Here is an 18,551-nt window from a genome sequence, read left to right as displayed (position 1 = left end):
ACAACAGAAGTAAAATCTTATGTGATCTTCATTTTCAGACTCTCTAGAAACCCTTGTTTAGTTGTCACTATCAGAACAGTGGTTTAGGCTTTCACTAACAGCATAACAAAAAACATTAAAAAAACAAACAAAACCACATTGTCTGGCAAGAATGAAGAAGACTCTACTTAGAAGACAGGAATTCACTTGAATGAGGAGCTTTATCTTCTGTGAGACAACATGAATCAAAGCACAGAATCCTTCATGAAGTACAGGACAGTGACACTGCCAGAAAAGAAGGCAAGCTAAAAGCAGGTGGTCAAGCTAAGACCAAGTAAAAGAGGTGTGGCAAAGTTTGGAAAGGAGGTATTTATTACCAGAAGAAAAATAAAGTAAAAAAATTAGCTGAGTGATTTATACAAATTTCAATTTAGCAGCTTATTTCAGTACTTTCTTGCAAGTGAACCAAGAAGTACTCAAAACCATCACCACCAATGCTTAATGCCAAGCTGCCTTTGAGCTGCATAGCTGCATTTACTTACAACACTGAGTCTGAATGCAGAACCTACTACTCAAACACCTAGCCTCTTCCTTATTCTAATGCCATAGACCAGATGGTGCCTTATTTGCAGTTTGCCATTCACCTGCATCTGGCACACACAGCCCTTAAGCAAAACCAAGTGCAACAGCACAAGACAAATACTGATATAGTGCACAGCCATGTCCTACCTGCAGAGCCTGTTAGACAATACATGCCCCAGATTGAAGCATGGAAGGTTTTCTGAGACCTGCCAAATTCCTAATCAACTTTTGCCAAGCTGTCTTAAATTACTGAGAGATCTAATGAGCTCAGTGACTAGTAAAACATGGTTTGGTCACCCAAAGTTTAAATTAACACAAGATGATCTCTGCAATCTCCTAGACAACTAGAAGGGTACAGGCAAAAAACAAAAACAACACCCAAAAAAAAAAAAACCCAAAAAAAAACCAAAAAAAACACACAAAAAAAAAGACACGCCAACAACAAAAAGCCAAGAACTTTAATCAGCCACTACACTGAAGAAATTCAGAGACTAGACGTCACAGAAGTTACTGCTGGAAAAAGAAACACAAAAACCAGTTGACTTGTAGATGTGGATTAGAAAAGTGCCACAGATGAGCTCAAGACCACAGGTCTAAGGGTATTATAAAAACAAGGTCAAGAAGCAGAAGACTGGATCTTCATTTTGATAATACTCTGCTCCAGCTTTAAACCAGTCTACAAAACTGCTCAGTAATAGCAGCATGCCTTAAAGAGAAAAACTACAAAGCTAAAACCAAAAATTTCAAAAAATAACTTATGCTTCCAAGGCCAGATAGAAGGCATTCATCTGTTTTCTACTCACCTAGAGTGGGTCCTCCGATTTTTGCATCTTCAAAATATAATTTAGACAAGTTTGGGACAAATGCGGAGGATTTCAGGAGTTTTCTTGTTGTTTTTCTAATCACTGATGTCTAGCACTAATTCAGACTAATGCCTCTTGAGGCTTCCTTTCCCATACTGGCCCAAGCAGGTTATGTTGTTCTCCTGAACAGAGACTTCATCCAAATGCTACACAGAAAAGGTAATAGGTCTAATGCATAGCAAGAGCCCTACGCCACATGACACAATCTGGGAAATGGTTTAATTGCAGTCATTGAGGAAGAAATCCAATTAAAACAGGTTAAGTTTCCGGCTTCCTCAGCACTGGATCTGCATAAAAATTTTTGCTATCACAAGAACACTGTAAAAACAAACAAAGGGATTAAAACACATTTAAGTTTTCTAAACTGGGCAGTGCTCAAACCAGCAGCATCTTAGAATTATGTGCCAGAGACGTATTCTCTCAACCACAAAAAAATGTATACATTTACATTATATCTTAGAGTGATGTAATTAGGAGCAAGCTCCAATACACATACCAAATTACTGACACAGGCACAATTAAAGACATTTACCTGGTATGAAATCATGAACCAAACTGCCTACCAAATATCTGTATAAACAGAAGTTCTGGGTAAAGCAAGCAAAACGAAGCCACAACCCAAGAAACACCTGTTAAACACTAAGGATTACACTGTCTTTAAACTCATCCTATGAACTGTAAGATCATGACTTTACAGTGCTCAGAGCTATTCTTTCATGCCTCAATACAGGGAACAATATACAATATAGGTCCCACAACTGTATTTAAGGAAGGTTCAAACTTTTACAGTCATAGAAAAAGTTGTCAGAAGCCACAGTTTTATGAATTAATTAAACAACTTTATGGCATGCTTTTTTGACAAGTGTCTACACCACTCTGCACATTTACACCTTCTCAGTGCTCCACAAGTAAAACAAGAGAATGTTGTGGGAACAAGGTGCTGTGCGTGATGCTGACCTTGAACATAATTAATTATTAGAGATCTCTGAAGTGCTTTTTAGCAAGATGCTAGATTTAGTCTTAGTTTTAAGCTAGACAAGAACTCAGCACCACTGAATACACACCAAGCAAAGTCTGCTACAAATTCCTCTCCTCCTTCCCTTATGTGCAAGTAGCACTAGGACATTTTTCTGCTTCACCTCAATGATTTTTACTTCATCTTTCCCAGGCTACCCACACACTTTCCTTGAACAAGAACAACTGTAACTATGCCCATATGTTACAGCTCACAAGACTAACAAGTTAACACTAATGAGGTGTTTTTCCTAGGGTCCTAGCATGGCCAGGTTTGTCAAAGTGTGAATTTCTTGTCAATAGTCATCACATCAGGGCTGAAAGAAAGGCTCCTTACTTTCTGACAACAAAATGTTACAATAGGTACTGCCCAAATGTGTTCAAGGCATTTTGTTACCTTCCAGCTAAACTGCTGCTCTCTGATGAATACAGAACACATAACAGAAGAACAATCTCTTCACCACCCTGAGACACTCATAAAAGAACAAGCAGAGCTGTAAGTTTTCTGTATCTTGATCAAAATTATTATTTAAGAAGATATTACAATAGGTGGTTTGATAAGCCTTTGCTCTTGCAATTTGCTCTGTGACCCAATCTGAATACTCAAAGAGTTGTCTCCTAAGCTGGTGACCTTTCATCCAACACTAATGATTAACTATGCTTTATGAGCAAACCTACAACCTGCTGCCCCACAAAACAACACATTACTTTTGGCCTTGTCTAGGATCAAAAAAGAATGTGGTGGTGAAGAGAAGAAAGGAAGACAGTGTTTCACCTAAGTGCTTTGTGTATACATCAATGATATAAGCTACGCAATGCATCCATCTTGCTACACTCCTAAAATACATTTTTGCAAACATGAAAATAATCCCATTCTGGTAATATGACACTGAATTGGAAGCAAAGTTCACTCAACTCCCATGCAGGATCTCTTGTCTTTCTGGTTTGTTTTTGTGGTTTGGGGCTTTTTTTCTTTAAAGAATACCCATGAGACACTCCAGAACTACTCCATATCATCCTATTTACTCTCATCCTCTTATAAGCCATTTAATAAAATGCACTAGTAAGGAAGACAAAAGGGTATTTAACTAGAGAGAGCAGCTTCATCATGGTGCAAGATAAAATAACTCTTTACAACACTTTAGTAAAAAACATACATGGAATGGAGTGGCTTCAGGGAAGGCTAAAAGAAAGAATATGAAGTAGACAGGTTTGTAAAAAAAGACAGAAAATATCTGGAAGTGAGCCAGTTTCTTCCTTCTCCTCTGCACAGTATCCTACATACCACAGGTAAAATGTACATATTTCCTAAAGTCTACAGCCTCTCTTCTCTTCAATCTGTTTTGCAAACCAAAGACACTTGGGAGCATGCACATCCTCATCCCCCATATGATTAATGAGGAAAAAAGCATTCTAGTAATCCCAGTATCTTTAACACCTCCATTTCCCAATGTCATGTCTTGGAAATACATCTTTTCTCCCATCAACTACTGGGATGAAGTACTAAGGAGCACCTCAACCCCTATTAGACACCAAAGATGCCAAATTATTGCACTGACTTTAGGTCTTTATTCTATGCTTTTCAAAATTTATCTGTACATTTACTTTACATTTAAAGGCTCCCTTGACAGACCAGTTTTGGGACACAGACATCATGTATTGCTATTTGAAAACAGCCTGATCTGTCCAACACAATCTTTTTCCACATAATCGAAAGCTGATGAAAACACAGCTATCCAAACATGCAGTTATCTATGAAAAACTAATTGAAACTATTTCCTATTAAATGCCTATTTTGGTAGAAAGTGGAGGTTATAAAGCATCTAAAACAAAATTTTCAAAACAGAATTATAGAGTTGTTTTTTCTAATATCAAGGGCAGAATATGCCACTAACATATTACTAACATGGTAGTGTTTATTATATTACACAGTTGCATGTTAAGAGCCTGAAAGTTTCAGAAGTACTTTTTCATTTTCAAGGAAAACATTTCAGATGTGGCATCATAGTCTGTGTTTTATAATGGATACTTTTTAGATTAAAATGACAGCATAAATATTCCGTACATATTCAAGTATGACAGACGTTCTGAGCCAAACACCTACTTGTTTTTTGGGTTTTTTTTGTAACTCCATTAATTCTAAGCTTAGTGGTGATTACACTTCCTTATACTCTTCATACAATATTTAACTCACTACTGAAGTTACAGCACAGACTAAAGAGAGAAAACAAACAGGCCAGACTTGAGGGCATTAGAGCCGTGAGTCTGCACTACGCAGCTGCTCAGCTGAGCTCCATTTTATCTGCCAAAGAATACCAGGTACTGATGGAAACTAAAAACCCCAACTACATTTCTTGGGAGACATCCTATTAAGTATGGTCACCTAATAAAAAAGGAAGGCAAATTAGTTGCTCTAATCCAAACCCACATGGAAGTCTTGGGTAGTTTCTACCTCTATCATATACATAAACAGAAGGTAGTTTCTAACTATTACATGTTTTTATCCAAAGTTACACACACCTCAGAGGGTATGGGGAGAGAGTACAATCATAAGCTTCACTATTATGCCAGTGTCAACCATCTTCATGTTAAAATTTAGCACATGAAACTTAGGGAGTTGGTCAAAAATATAAATTGCATCTGTAAAAGTTGACCTAGACAATTTAAAACCTGACATTTTGATCCATCACCAACTGTCACAAGTTAAACTTTTCAAATTCTGATGAAGCAACTTGAAATTACATCAGCTTCTCTTCCACTCTCCCACCACAAACACTACTCCAGTCTATTCAAGTACAAAGAACAAAACAGTTTAAATTACAGCCAGTCACAAATTTGTATTTTCAAGTTATTCCCACTTCAAAGCTGGGCCACCAACCTTCCCAACAATAGAGCAAACACACCCCAAGATTAAATGCATTTCTAGTTTGTTGTCATAACCTGGAACACTATTAAGTAGTAACAAACTACCTTGCTTTTGGATGCATCTAAGCTAAACTTAAACATTTAAATCACTATATTCTGCCATAGGTTAAGCTGCTGCTTCTAGCTGCCACAGGTCTGGGCTTGCACTAGTCACATCCTACATTTGATGTTGTCAACAGAAAGCCCAACTCCTTCTGAAGTAGGCTTTTTAACCAGGTAGATCATATACAAAAAGCAAGGATAAGGGTTCACAAGCCCCGACTCAGCTATGTCTCACAGGGGTAGGTGAAAATTTGAGGAAATACAGTAGCTTGTATCTCCTCTACTTGTCACACTCAGTAACCTCTGAGCACCATTCCTCAATCCATAGGCACAAAACTCTGAGTTCTTTAATTCCTCGACTCAGTCGTTCAAATGCTTAAGCTTAGGCACGGCAGGTTAACATCTTTAGAATGCCTCGTATATGACAGGTATATGGCAGGTTAACATCTTTAGAATGCCTGAGAACTCTCTCTCCTGGTATAGCTGTAACATTTATGACAACACAGCTAGAATCAGTGGTATGAAAACTGAACACTTGTACATACTTTTGCACTTCACTTTTCTCCTCCTTAAATTAGCCTTTAGCTGACAACTAGGTATTTTACATAGAAATCAGGTATTTAAAGTCCTCCAGCCTAAAGCAGTACAAAAAATACAGTAAGGACAAACTGTCTCTTTGCTTTAAAAAAACAAATTACTATTTAAAGAGATACCCTTAGTGCTGACTGTATTTCCAGGAACAGACCTTCTCCTTTCTTGAGAGACAAAGTCTATTTTTTCAAATACTTTTCACAGCACAGTCTACCTTCTTTCCCTGTGTCAGTAGTGCCACGACATTATATTTTTTTACCCTATGAACTTATGTAGATAGACATTCTCACAGAACCAAAGTTTCAAAGTTTAGTAAAATGTACTTTCTGATGAGGACTACAGCTTCCACCCAGTGGGCTTCAAAGCTGCATTACAGCACACACACTCAAGAAAGAATATTCTACCATTCAAATGTAGCTGGACTTAAAATATTCACAGCAACTCTGAATGCCAAAGGCCCAAGGTTTTGAAAAACAACTGGAAAATAGTGTCTCTGTAAGCTGTGGGTGCTTAAACATTTTTAACACTTGAAGGCAGGCAATAATGTTCAACTTGTAATGGCATTAAATCTTGAAATCATACTTCAGTAATGTCAGGACATCAGCAGACTCCAGAAGCAAAAGATTTTGGTTTTTGACAGCAGAACTCTGGGCACTTGTTGCTGTTTCCTGGCTCACAGAACAGAGGTCGTTCATATTTTATTTCTGTTTTGTTAAACCCAAGACTGTTTAAATTGCAGTTAAGTAGCATCCAAACAGATTGCATCATTGCACAAATTTAACAGAAAGTGTTTATAATGATGGAAGACTATTACCCATAGAAGAAAACTATGAAATAAGATGAAAGCTTTGTTATTATTACAGCCTTGCTTATTTCCAAATAACTACACAGGTGATATAGTTATCTAAACACAGAGCTCTTCCCTTAAAACTCCCCTTTTTCCAAAATTATCAAAACTTGCAAGTCCCCTTTTCTTTCCTCTGTCTCTCCCAAAATAGTAAGGATATATCAAAACATGGAAAAGTAAATTATTCTAAAGAGACACTTGCAATGCTATGAAGTACAATATTACCACTCAATATGGAGCTGCTGTACTTCAGTACTGAACCCAAAAAGCATTTTCTGTAAGCCAAACCCTGTCAGCATGTTCCAGTTCCTCCCAGAGTGATGCTAGAGGGGAATGGGAGAGGAGGTGTGGAAGAGGAACCAATGCTTTGGTGTATGCACCATTGCAGAGTAACTGAGAATTCTCAGTGCTTTTGCAAAAACAGTGTTTATCTGAAATACTCTACCCCATCACAGTGGGCCTTTGTCAAGAGACACAAATTCCAGCTGAAAACCAGAATGGTGATCTTAAAAAAGTTAACTAATAAAACCTGTATTATTTAGCCTGGCAACAAGGTTGTAAATACTTTCAGTAAGTGCTAAGATTAAAACATCAAAAGAAGAAAATAAAGAGTGGATAGTATTGATACAGTTAGCAGGCAAACAGTTAAGAGAAACTTTCAGGCTGGAAATTAGATGATCCTAAATTTTGAGACATGACATGCTGAAAGAATATCCCAGGAGGACTGAAGAATTAAAAAGGTAAGTATGAGGTTTATTACTAAGCCTACTCCCAGAGAGAGTCTTCATTGTCCTTACAGACAACTAACAAGTTCTGTTGTCCTACTGTGCCCACCAGAGAGAGGAGATGCTCATGCTGCTCAGGTACAAGAATCTCTTTCAAGGCTCAGTTCCTACAAAAAGTTAGTCCCCCCTTTGGATCTTCTGGCTAAGGAAGTAACTAGAACACCATTCTTGCTATCGTAACCATCCTCTTTCTCAGAAAAGACACTGCAAAGAAGCCAACACTTCTATCATCTACAATTTGAGAAGCTTTTCCTGTCCTTCTTGTCCCATGGTACCTACCACTGAAGCTCTGTTATGACTGAAGAGAGAAAACTTGTCCCCACACCTTCTCTTGGGAAAGAGGAGGGAGGCAGAAGACAGGCCTCCATAAAGCAAGTCATTGCAGTAAGCTGCAAGTTCTAGGATTTAAAAATAAAAAACCACAAACCATATACCACACTTTTGGATAGGGTTAGTCTGTGCAGAGGTTGTTTATCCAGCTTGATCCTTCTATTGCTGTGTCACTCTGTGCCCATATGTTCATGTTTGATATCTGCCACATGGGGGGGGGGGGGGGGGGGGAGGAAGAGGGGAGGAAACTTGCCAAAGTTAATATATTCCAAAAACCAAACCAGTTATTCCATTTGTGGAAAGAGTTACATGTCAAACTACCAGACAAAAAACATAAGGAGTCCTATGAAAGTTCAACAGAGAAATTTTGTAACTGAGTTGCCAACATTCAACTCAACTGATGTTTCAGAGTGGGTTACACAACAGAGGAAGTCAAAATACTAATTGAACTCTGCTGTTAAATCAATTAGAACTATCACCTGCTGTCTGGTTTTGATCTGCCATCTTACTGAGCTGACTTTCCAAGCAGCCTGACATCATCTTGGTGAAGGAAAACAGTATTGCAAATCTGTGAGACTAAGGAAGAAACCATTTCTTAGCTGAAGGGGAAGAGCTTTCAAATTAAGACACACTATACAATTTGGTAATGCAGAGCAATCTACACAGCTTACTTCTGATAAAAGTTTTTAAGATGCTATAACACCTATCATATCCTATTTATGATATAGGATCACCTATATCATATCAAACACCTATTTATATCCTATAAATAGGATAAATTTTATTTCAATTAAAATTAATTAATTAAAATAATAGTATAGATGAGTCCTAATAGTGTTTCCAGTAATTGCAAAGTAGATGTGAAACCAACAAACAGATGCCACAAACAGAAGCAACACTAGTTTAGCACAGGCAGACTGCTGAAAACAGGTCGAGGGAGTTGAGTGTTCCTGATAACACTACAGGTACTACCAGCAAGAATCCCAGTTTGCATTCAAGTGTGAGATCGCAATCTGATATAAGCCTAAGATTTCATCTGAATAAAATAAATGAATGAAAAAGTTTTGAAAAACAGATGATATAACTTTATCCATTGACTTGTTACTCAATAGGAATCTACTTTATTTAAACTACAATAGTTTTAACAGCTTTTGGCTAAGTCTGTGACAGAGGAAAAGCTCAAAGGGAATATATTTTACTCCAGGCAACCTCTGGAAGCCATGAAGCATAGCAACAAGTATGGTCACTGCATTGTATTTTGAAAGTGATAGATTGAGATTAGCTGGCCTGTCACTTCAGTGGAGTCTCACAGGCAACTTTACATTTAGTTTAAGTGTATTCCCAAAAATTAACTCATCACTACATTCCTATTTACCCCCAGTTTTTAATTACAAAGTTCTCAGGTTCTAGCCTACTTAAGTTCTTCTCCATAAAGCACAATAAAGTTGGAATTTTCAGTGCACATTCTGTTCCAACTCTGGTTTGATTTGGATAATATGTCAAGAACCTCTAAACTATTAAAAAAAAAATATGTCCATAGTGCTCAAATATGTCAACATTAACAGAAGGCATTAAAGTGGTACCATTCCTTCACATCATAAATTTCACAAAATTCATCTTTCCTCTTCACAGCTAATCTGAAGAGAGCTCACTTTCTACCCACTCAATGAAGCATTTAAATACACAGACTGAGGTGTGCAATGGCATTTCCCTTAACACGCTTCTTCCAATTCCAGTTACAGAGTGCCGGTGAAAGTTCTGAGGGGCCGTCAAGAGTCAGGTATCCAGCATGCCTATGTTTATTTGTAAGCCTACAAATATACAGCAGAACTATACCAACTTAAGAGATGCCATAGGAAATATGTGTTTGTCAAATTTCCTCTATCTTACTTTTGGCAAAGGAATGTATCTGTTCTTCTGCCAAGCTTCCTATAACTGCGTAAGAGAGAAACTAACTTCTTTAATCCACAGTCTTATAGTATAATTCAAATCTTAATTTCTATTACCAGTCTTTTATTGTAGACTATTATCTGCTAAATACAACAGGCAGAATATTACCAGAGTAAGATATGGCAGCACCCATTGTCATCACATAAACTTGAAAAGCACAGTAGAATAGACTGTTGCAGATCTTTAAAGTACAAGCTGTAACACTTGAAATTGTGGCTTGAAGTTTGCCGAAGTTATGCAGCTTCCATCCCTTTAATTAAATGAGATTCAGCTGAAATTGTGTCTTCTCCAGCTGTTTAACTTAAAGATTTCATATGTACCTACCTAGCTAAGTACCTGCTTCTCAGATGCTCTTCACTCAGGCTTACTGACACAGCTTATGACTGTCTGCTGTCCTTGTTCAGCTGAGCTACTTACTACCTTCCTCTCACTCCTGTACAATGGGCGTGTTCAAAAAGCCATCACACCTGAAACAACTGCAAAGCTCAAGACAAGTGAAATTAGTTTGCAGTCAGTAAGTTGATTATAAATAAAGTGTATCCCCAAAATAAAGAGGAAGAAAACACTCTCTAAAAGGAAGGCAGAGTTCCAAGTTTAAATTCAGCATACGGTCTATTAATACGCACCCTCAGTTACTTCCTTCATTTGTCCTCTTTAAATGCACAGCCACATCTCACCTGTGATCAGAAGATTCAGTTACACTGCACACACCTCCCAGGACAGGACACTCCCTACATTGAATAAGCTAATTACATAAGGGATTTGACATTAGAAGACACAGAACATTATTAACTTGGATAAGATGCCATCCTCTAGCCCTGACATTAACCACATCTTACAATATTACCTTGTCCAAAAACACTCATCTACCACATATTCCACAAAGGCATATATAATGCAAAAAGAGCTTCTCACTAACTGCAGGAGTTTAAGTAAGCAACTAATCATTATACCAGTATCAAGGACATGTAATTCAAGTCCCTTAATGAGTGGGTGGGATGCAGGTGTGTGTTTTTCCTTTTCTTTAGGGCTGGAGAGAAGGGGGAGGCGGGCAGGCACGGGGGATATCAGAGTCCACCCTGACTAGTGTTACTATGCATCGTTTCCATCTTTCCCTTTTTGGTGCCTCAACTCATTTACGTTGCTGCTGATCCCAAAAACCTCAATGTTTTCAACACAGAAGATACTACACAAGACTGTATTTTTGATTTTCACACTTATTTACCTGTACTTTTGCATCTAAGCAGTCTTGGACTAGAGCAGAGCTACAGAACAGACTTCAAGCACATAAAAGCCCATGTACAGAGAGCTCATTTCTCCTACCCAGAGCTGGTAAGAAACTGTCACGAGCTCTAAGTAAGGCAAAACAGAAGACAGATGTGGAGAAAAATGAGGGAGAACAGAACAGCATACATGCTTTCTAAAAGCAAACATAGCTAAATCTACACCTAGTTACCTTGGGGCATGAGTTTGTCACAAACCTAGTTTTCATAATAGTTTTACTATTAAAAGCTACACCTGAAAATCAAGGTAAAAATTAGAGTTACTGCTCTGCATTAATAAACATTGGTATTAACCATACTTCAAACAGCCAACTACAAAACCAAAAGAGGTGCACACTGCCAGTGTAAGTCTAATGCCCATCTCAGGGCTTGACAGCCTCCTGAAAGTTTAACACTTTTGTTCCCAAAAAAAAACATACATACACAAGAGAACAAAGAACACATTTGTATTCTTTTATTTACAGCTTTACAGAAATCTAGGAATGATGCACCCTTCTCTACACTATGCTTAGTTATTTGAACTTCATGCAACAGAACACAAGTTGTCAGCAACAAGTTGTTCTGAAAGCAGAATAAGTGTAAAATATACCTTACCTTTCAGAGCCTAAAAAAACCCATCTTATTCAAAAAGGGACCTCAGCTTCCAATTTGAAACACCAAATTGCTCCCTACAACTCAAGGTTCACATTCCAGAAGATGACTCAGACCCTTTCATACCTTTCATGAAGATCAGAACTTTGCAGTTAGGCATGTGCACTTTATGTGGACACTGTCAAAACAAATCATATGCAAAACATTTGAGAAAATGAGATTTTTTTCCCCCCTAGTCCATGAGCCAGCATAGTATTACTACACACTGACAGAATCATTCCAGTTTCTTCTCCAAGCATACCTTTGTATATTTGTAAGGTTTGGGGTTTTTTCTCCTTTCTTATCACGCCAGAAAAGGGATCTCTTTTCATCAGGCTGTAATCAATGAAAAACTATTCAAGAGTATAAGAAGTCAAATGAAGTCAAATGTGAGAAGGGCCAAGTAACGTCCTGAGGTTTCCAAACTTTCCAAACAGGCTTACTGTATGAATCCTTACAAGAGAGGCTTTTCTGGAGCAACTGAAGGTAACCATGGCTTGAACATCATTGCTAGTTATTTCTCATGCATCTTCAATATTAAAGTCCAATATTAAACCATCATGATTAACTTTTTTGACAATACACCAAAGTTTTCCATTTCTCCTATATGAAAACAATATTTCCATTTTTCCTTACAGAGTTGACCATCTACTGCTCTCAAGGCAGTTTGCTGCCATATTTGTACAAAGTACCTTCATGAGTCAACTTAGACTGGCAGCAGTCAGTACCTTGCAAGACAAGCATCATCACAGACAAGGAGAGTAAACAGGTGGGTTCTGTGTGCTCGAACCCTGTCTGCCAGACAGAATTGAAGGAGAATATGCATATTTACACAGTTGGACTCTACCAACTTGATGGCAGGTTTAGGAGAACAATTGCTCCTCAAACTGAACTGCGTACTAAAGCAACCATTGCTGGTATCTGAAAGCAGACAGGAGAAGCCAGTTGACTTAGCCCTGTCCTCCACAGACACTGTACATTTGATAGGTAGCTAAAATTTCTTTATTTACAGAAGATAACTTTAAAACATGAATTCAGCAACAGTTTTGTTAAAAAAATGATCCTAAGACAAGTGGCTACATACAAGCATTTTTTTCATTATTGCTTACCACTTAGAACTCTGAAATAGTTTTGCTCCTTGAGAAGCACTTTATTTCATATAAATTGAAAAAAAATACATGAAGAAAAGGTTAATATGACTTTGTTTTGCAGTTACCAACCTCATGTCCTAAGCTAAAAACTGAGCTATGGAAACCCTCAGCAAGAAGTTGCTTCATACGCTGCCACAAATGTGCTGTGATACAATGTAAGAGCACATTTAAAATATTACTTCTTCAGAAAATTAAGCATACTCACCCAAAGCTAGTAAGTTACTCTATCAAAAGAAAAAAAAAATCCAATGTGCTACTACCTTCAGAGTCAGTACTGAATGGGGCAGTGACACCTTGATGAAACGAGCATAACAGAGTCCACAAAGTGCATTATAGGGAGTGTTACTAATTTGACAGGTGATGAACACACTGACTGATCATCCAACTGGCCAATGGGAGACCCCAGAAACATTCTGGGTTAATTTTTTGGCAATGCCACAGTTCACCATGCTGTACTTCAGTATTTGATTATACTTTGTCACAAAAATTTAGCCTCAGTATGACAAAGGCAGATCCACGATCGAAAGTGTGCTAGGATGCTTACCAACTAGTTTGTTAGAAAATACAGCATGGCCTATAAATACAAGATTAACACAGCTCTGAGATTCATTTAGCTGCAAATTAGGTACCAACATGTAGCTTACTCAGTACCTTTCCTAGTTCTGCTTCAGCTTCATCACTTAGAAATGAAAGGAGTTTAGTCAGGTAATGCTTCTGGACTGCTGCAGAGTGAGTAACTGGACTTATCAATGATGTAAGGATCCACATGGAAATTGATCATGTCTCCACTGATGGCATTAAAAACAAATGCATTTTATTTTTGCTACACTGCTGCAGAAGGAATAGTGCTGTTGTCACCTACAGCTTTAGACTTCAAATTTAGGAATGATTTTATAAGAACAAGCTTTCATTACAGTTTTTTTTCTGTAATATTTACACTCTGGGTTTGAAGACAGTCAAAGTACAATACAAAAAGAAAAACTAAAAAGAAAACCCACAAAAACTTTTGCATGATTCCTGATTAGGAATGACAGCTTTGATTATTCATTTACTGGGAAGATGCAGAATATTTCCCCTAATGGTCACTTTGACCTGAAAAACTTTTGCAAGACATCAAAAGACTCCATTTTCATAAGCTCTTACTCAACAGGTTGGCTGGCACTCCTACTGAAGCAGATCTGCTATATTAATAAGCAGTAATATCACACTGTGGATGACCTACAATCTTTCTACTAACAGCTAAGACATGTTTAGGTTCCAACCTATGCAACCATCTGGAGACTGAAGTCTTAAAGGTTGTTAATTCAAGTTTACTACTCATTTTTCTCAGGAAAAAAACCCTAAGAAAGGGAAAAAAAATCTGATTACCTGTATTTCTAACACAACAGTAAGAAACACCAAACAATAAAATTTAAAAACACCTTTGCATTTAAGATCAAAAGAGAGCTGCTCAAAATCAGCTGCATTTTACAAATACGGAAACTACTACAAGTTAAAAATATGTATATTGCCAAAAACTTTAACCATTATTTTCAGAATTTATTCACCAGACCACTGTTTTTAAATTTCTTAGTTCAAACACAACATATTTTGTTAAAATATCAGCTGCAAAAACTGAAATACTAGTATTTTTGTAATATACATTTAACTCCTATAGATATTTATTAAGTAGACTACAAAAAAAAATAGAAAGCTATAGTTATTTTTCATCCTGCTTTCATGCCCATTATGTATATTTTTACATACATAAAATACAACTTGTTTAAAAACTTCTAGCTTAACGAAAAGCTTAATAAATCTCAGAAGCCTCAGAAATCAAATACCAATTTTTTTTTTTTAATTTAAAATACCCAAACCAAAACCCCAACCCTGTACAATTAGAACTCTAGTTCTGAGAGTGGAAGAGGGAGAACCGAAGAGACTACACCAGAGATAAACAGAAATAATCACAGGAATGCTTGCTAGTTTTTAAAGTCTTACAAAAGTTATATCCATAGTGTCAGTTCCCAAAAGAAAATCTTGAAAAATTAATTTAAGTGCTCAGAATTCTTCTTCTTTCTCATGATAGATGTACTTCAAATTTATCAGCTGGTAACTATTCAACTCCTCTTTATGGCAGCCTTTAAAGCACCAGGAAGCTCAAAATTCGTAATACACCCAACACAAACCGTGGAAGTTAGTCTAAGTTTTGTATTACAGTGTTAGAAGCTCTGAATCAGTATTATTTCTGCTGAACAAGGCAGGAAGAAAAAAAAAACAACCTGAACTGTCTTTTTAAGGGGGGAAAAAGGATTTAAAATAAAAATTATTACTGGATTGCTACACATAATAAAAACTCTCCCCAAACAAACTACACACACTCTGAAAGCGTTCCTAAGTTCCATGCCAGACTTACAGAATAAATTTAGGCCAGTACCAAGCACTCATTTCTTCCCCGTGTGTAAATGCGACACAATCAGGCCTCACATGCAGGCCTCTCTCTCCAGCACAGGCAGGACCTTTGTTCGATACGTCGATGTTTTTCCCCCAAAGCCCTTGACATAACTTTCCATTCTTTCCCCTATTATTTTCAGGTTCCCCGTCTAGACTTTGGGACTCCCGAGCCGTGCAAACCCCCGCCTGCCGGAGAGCCCGTGCACTCGGAAGGGGGAAGGGGGAACAATAAAAAAGTTGGACACAGGAAGACAGGCCTGCAGGTCTGGCGAGAGCCACGGCCTCGGTTCCTTCCCTTCCCCGGATCACCGCGGCAGCAGCCGGGAGCCCCAGCGCCACCAGCCCCCTCAAACTTGTCCCACGACCCAGCCCCCCGGGAAAAGGGAAGGAGGAAGAGCCAGGCAGGAAAGGCAGAACCCAGCGTTTGATCAGCCTCCAAGTACGACGCATTATGCAAGCAAACGCAAGGACCAGGCAACTTGCTTCTTGACTGAAAACAAGAAAAACATCAGCTCGAAAACATTTAGCTGCGAAAATAATCCCTTTGGTGGGCAGCCAGCTTTGTGACTCCGACCCCACGGGCGCCTCCGTTTTCTGCCCACCTTCTTCCTCCCCCCAAAAAAGCTTGTGAAATATGGACGTCGGCCGATTGTTTAACATTTTTACCGAGCTGGGAAGGAGGGAAAGAAAAAGAAATTGCTATTTTTTTTCCTTTAAGATATTCCCTAGTTTCTTTGGGGGAGGTGGGGGGGGGGATATAAGAGGGGGTGGGAAAGAAAGGACCACTAAGGAAAAGGGGGCCAAGCGGAGTGGGGGAGGGAAGACATGGAAGGGCATCGAAATCGGCACGGCAGTGTCAACACTGACACTGCCCTTTTGTATCAGCAGCCACATAGGGCCCGCCGAGGGGCGGCCGCGCTGCCGCCCCCCGCCCCACCAGGCGGCCCAGGAAAGGCCAGGTGGCCCCCGGCACCCCTGCCCGGGGTAGGGGGGGGAGGGATGCCCCTGCAGCGGGCTCGGGGACCGCCTGGCCATTTTGTCAGCCCCGTTTCCACCCCTTCCCTCCACAGCGAGGGCCCCATTCCACCCCTCCGGGCCGCCCCACACACTCACCAGCGCGGCGTCGCGTCGTTCCCAGCTCCCTTTCGCCCCCCCCACCCCTATCTGCAACAATGCTTCGGGATGGCGCCGCTCCCCTCCCCCTGCCCCGGGCCGCCAGGAAGGGCAGCTCGGCTAATGCCAGGATGACACAACAGGCCCGGCCCGGAGTCGCCGAGAGGCCCAGCGAGCGCCCCGTCGCCCCGCGCCCGCCTCCCCGGCGCCCCCCGACCGAGCGGAGGGGCCCCGGGTACCTAGTTTGTCCCGGTGCGGCCTCCGCAGACGCTCCGTGCCTCCCTCCTCCCGGCAGCAACCGCCTCGCTTCCCTTCAATTATCAGCTGAAGCCGCAGCACCGAGCGACGCCTCGTCCGCCGCCTCCGCCGCCGAACCCCTTCCAGCGGCGCGAGGGGGAGGCCGCGGGACTACTTTCTCCTGGCGCCGGGGCCCCGCCGGGGCCCGCGCGCGCCCCGGGCCGGCGGGCGGCCCCTGCCCCGGCCGCCGCCCCCCGCGCAGCCCCCGCCGCGGCCCGGAGCGCGGCCCGCTCGCTGCGCTCGGCGGAGCCGCTGGCGGCGGTCGGTATCCCTCCGCCGGGGTCGTCACCTCGGGTCCGCGGGAATGTCCCCCCTCGGGGCTGCCGGGGGGGGCCGGGGCGCGGATCGCTGGTGGCACCGGCGGCGGGGGTCAGACCCTGCCCGGCACCGCGGGGCCGCCGCGGCTGCTCCTTTAAGAGGGGGCCGGGCTAGCGGTGACCCCGCGCGATGTCCGCCCCTTCCTGGTTGCCATGGAGACCGCCCGCCAGCGTCCCAAAATGGCGGCGGCGAAGCCGTGCGGGGCCGCCGCTCTCTCCGCCGCCCTGGAAGGAAGGAAGGCAGAGCGGCAGCCTGAGGCAGCAGCGGCTTTGGCCAGGGCTTGTCCTTAGGGAAGGAGCCCCTCCGTGCCGGAGCAGGACGAGGGGCCCCGTTAACGCTGCCCGGAAGCGACCCGGCCCGGGAGGCGCCGCCAGTAAGTGCCGCTGGTCTGGCCTCCTGAGGGCTGGGAACGCCCGGCTGCGTGGGGCTGGCTACCAAAAAGGCTATTTCCAGGCATGGGCCAACGTGCGTCTGGACGGGGAGCCTCAGGATGTGGGAGAGTCCTTCTACCTGGGCTTTCCCGAGCCTGTGGGATGGGGCTCTGGGAGAGGAGCCACAGGAAAGGAGGAAAGAGAAATGTGAGTTTAGAAGCCTTGCGAAGTAGTATATACACATCCTGATTTTGTACCTTTAAAACAGACATCGGTTTACTCTCAGAAATGCCTCACAAATAAATGTGGTGCGACATTTAATGCAAATAAACGACAAATCCTTAAGCATTCCTTCTAAAGACAGATAAGTTTAGGTGCACTTTCGGGGTAATCAGACATAAGGCAGAGGGGTAAGCAATAATGTAACATGTAATTCCAAGAACATGAAATTAACATCTGGGAATAGGAAGGCTGTATATATTTTCCACATTGTACCTGGAGATGTTAGATGTCCTGCCTTTCACCACTGTAGATAACTGGTTTTTCAAACAGGGATATAAGCAATGATGAATATCTTGGAAGAGTGTTTTGAACCTTCGTTTTAAAATATCCTGCAAAATGTGTGATATGAGTATTTTTCAGAGTAGTCTGATAGAATCATCAATGAGAAATGTTGGACAATAAACAAATGAAATTTAACAAATCTGACTGTGAGTTTATAAGATTATGAAATTAAAATACAAATATAATATAATATAATCTTTGTTTCATTTTGAGACATTTTTTACTTAAGTTTACTTTATATTTATTAGAGAGAAAAACACAAATGCTTGTCTCAAGCTGGACATAATGATTTAGAAAATGTAAAGTTTCAGAAACTTTTCTGAGAAAGTTTTTTAAATGTCTAACCAGAACAAAAAAAAAAAAAAAATTTTTAAACTAGGAGGAAATTTTCAGGTTTTTTTTTCATAAAGAAAAGCAAAATAATGAACATATGTTCTTTCAGGGAAGAATTGCTGCACAATAACTGGGAAATATGTGCTTTTG

The 18,551-nt window shown here is 40.6% G+C and overlaps 1 protein-coding gene across 12 annotated transcripts in view; it reads right to left on the bottom strand.

Moving 5' to 3' along the window:
• TRIP12 (thyroid hormone receptor interactor 12) overlaps positions 1-17,243 on the bottom strand; it is a 79,671-nt gene extending 62,428 nt beyond the window's left edge. For 3 of the 12 annotated variants that reach the window (XM_068200817.1, XM_068200823.1, XM_068200822.1), the window contains exon 1: positions 16,758-16,994. The gene's annotated coding sequence lies outside the window, so the exon portion shown is untranslated. Of the gene's footprint in view, positions 1-7,907; positions 8,021-8,437; positions 8,517-16,757; positions 17,055-17,104 lie in introns of those variants that run through there. The other 9 variants (XR_011002650.1, XM_068200826.1, XM_068200821.1 and 6 more) reach the window with 7 other exon arrangements.
• Positions 17,244-18,551: the final 1,308 nt, after the last annotated feature.

Source organism: Anomalospiza imberbis, chromosome 10 (assembly GCF_031753505.1).
Source record: "Anomalospiza imberbis isolate Cuckoo-Finch-1a 21T00152 chromosome 10, ASM3175350v1, whole genome shotgun sequence".
Classification (NCBI taxonomy): Eukaryota; Metazoa; Chordata; class Aves; order Passeriformes; family Viduidae; genus Anomalospiza; species Anomalospiza imberbis.
Note: the sequence above shows the minus strand (reverse complement) of the source record. Positions and strands in the feature narration are given on the sequence as shown.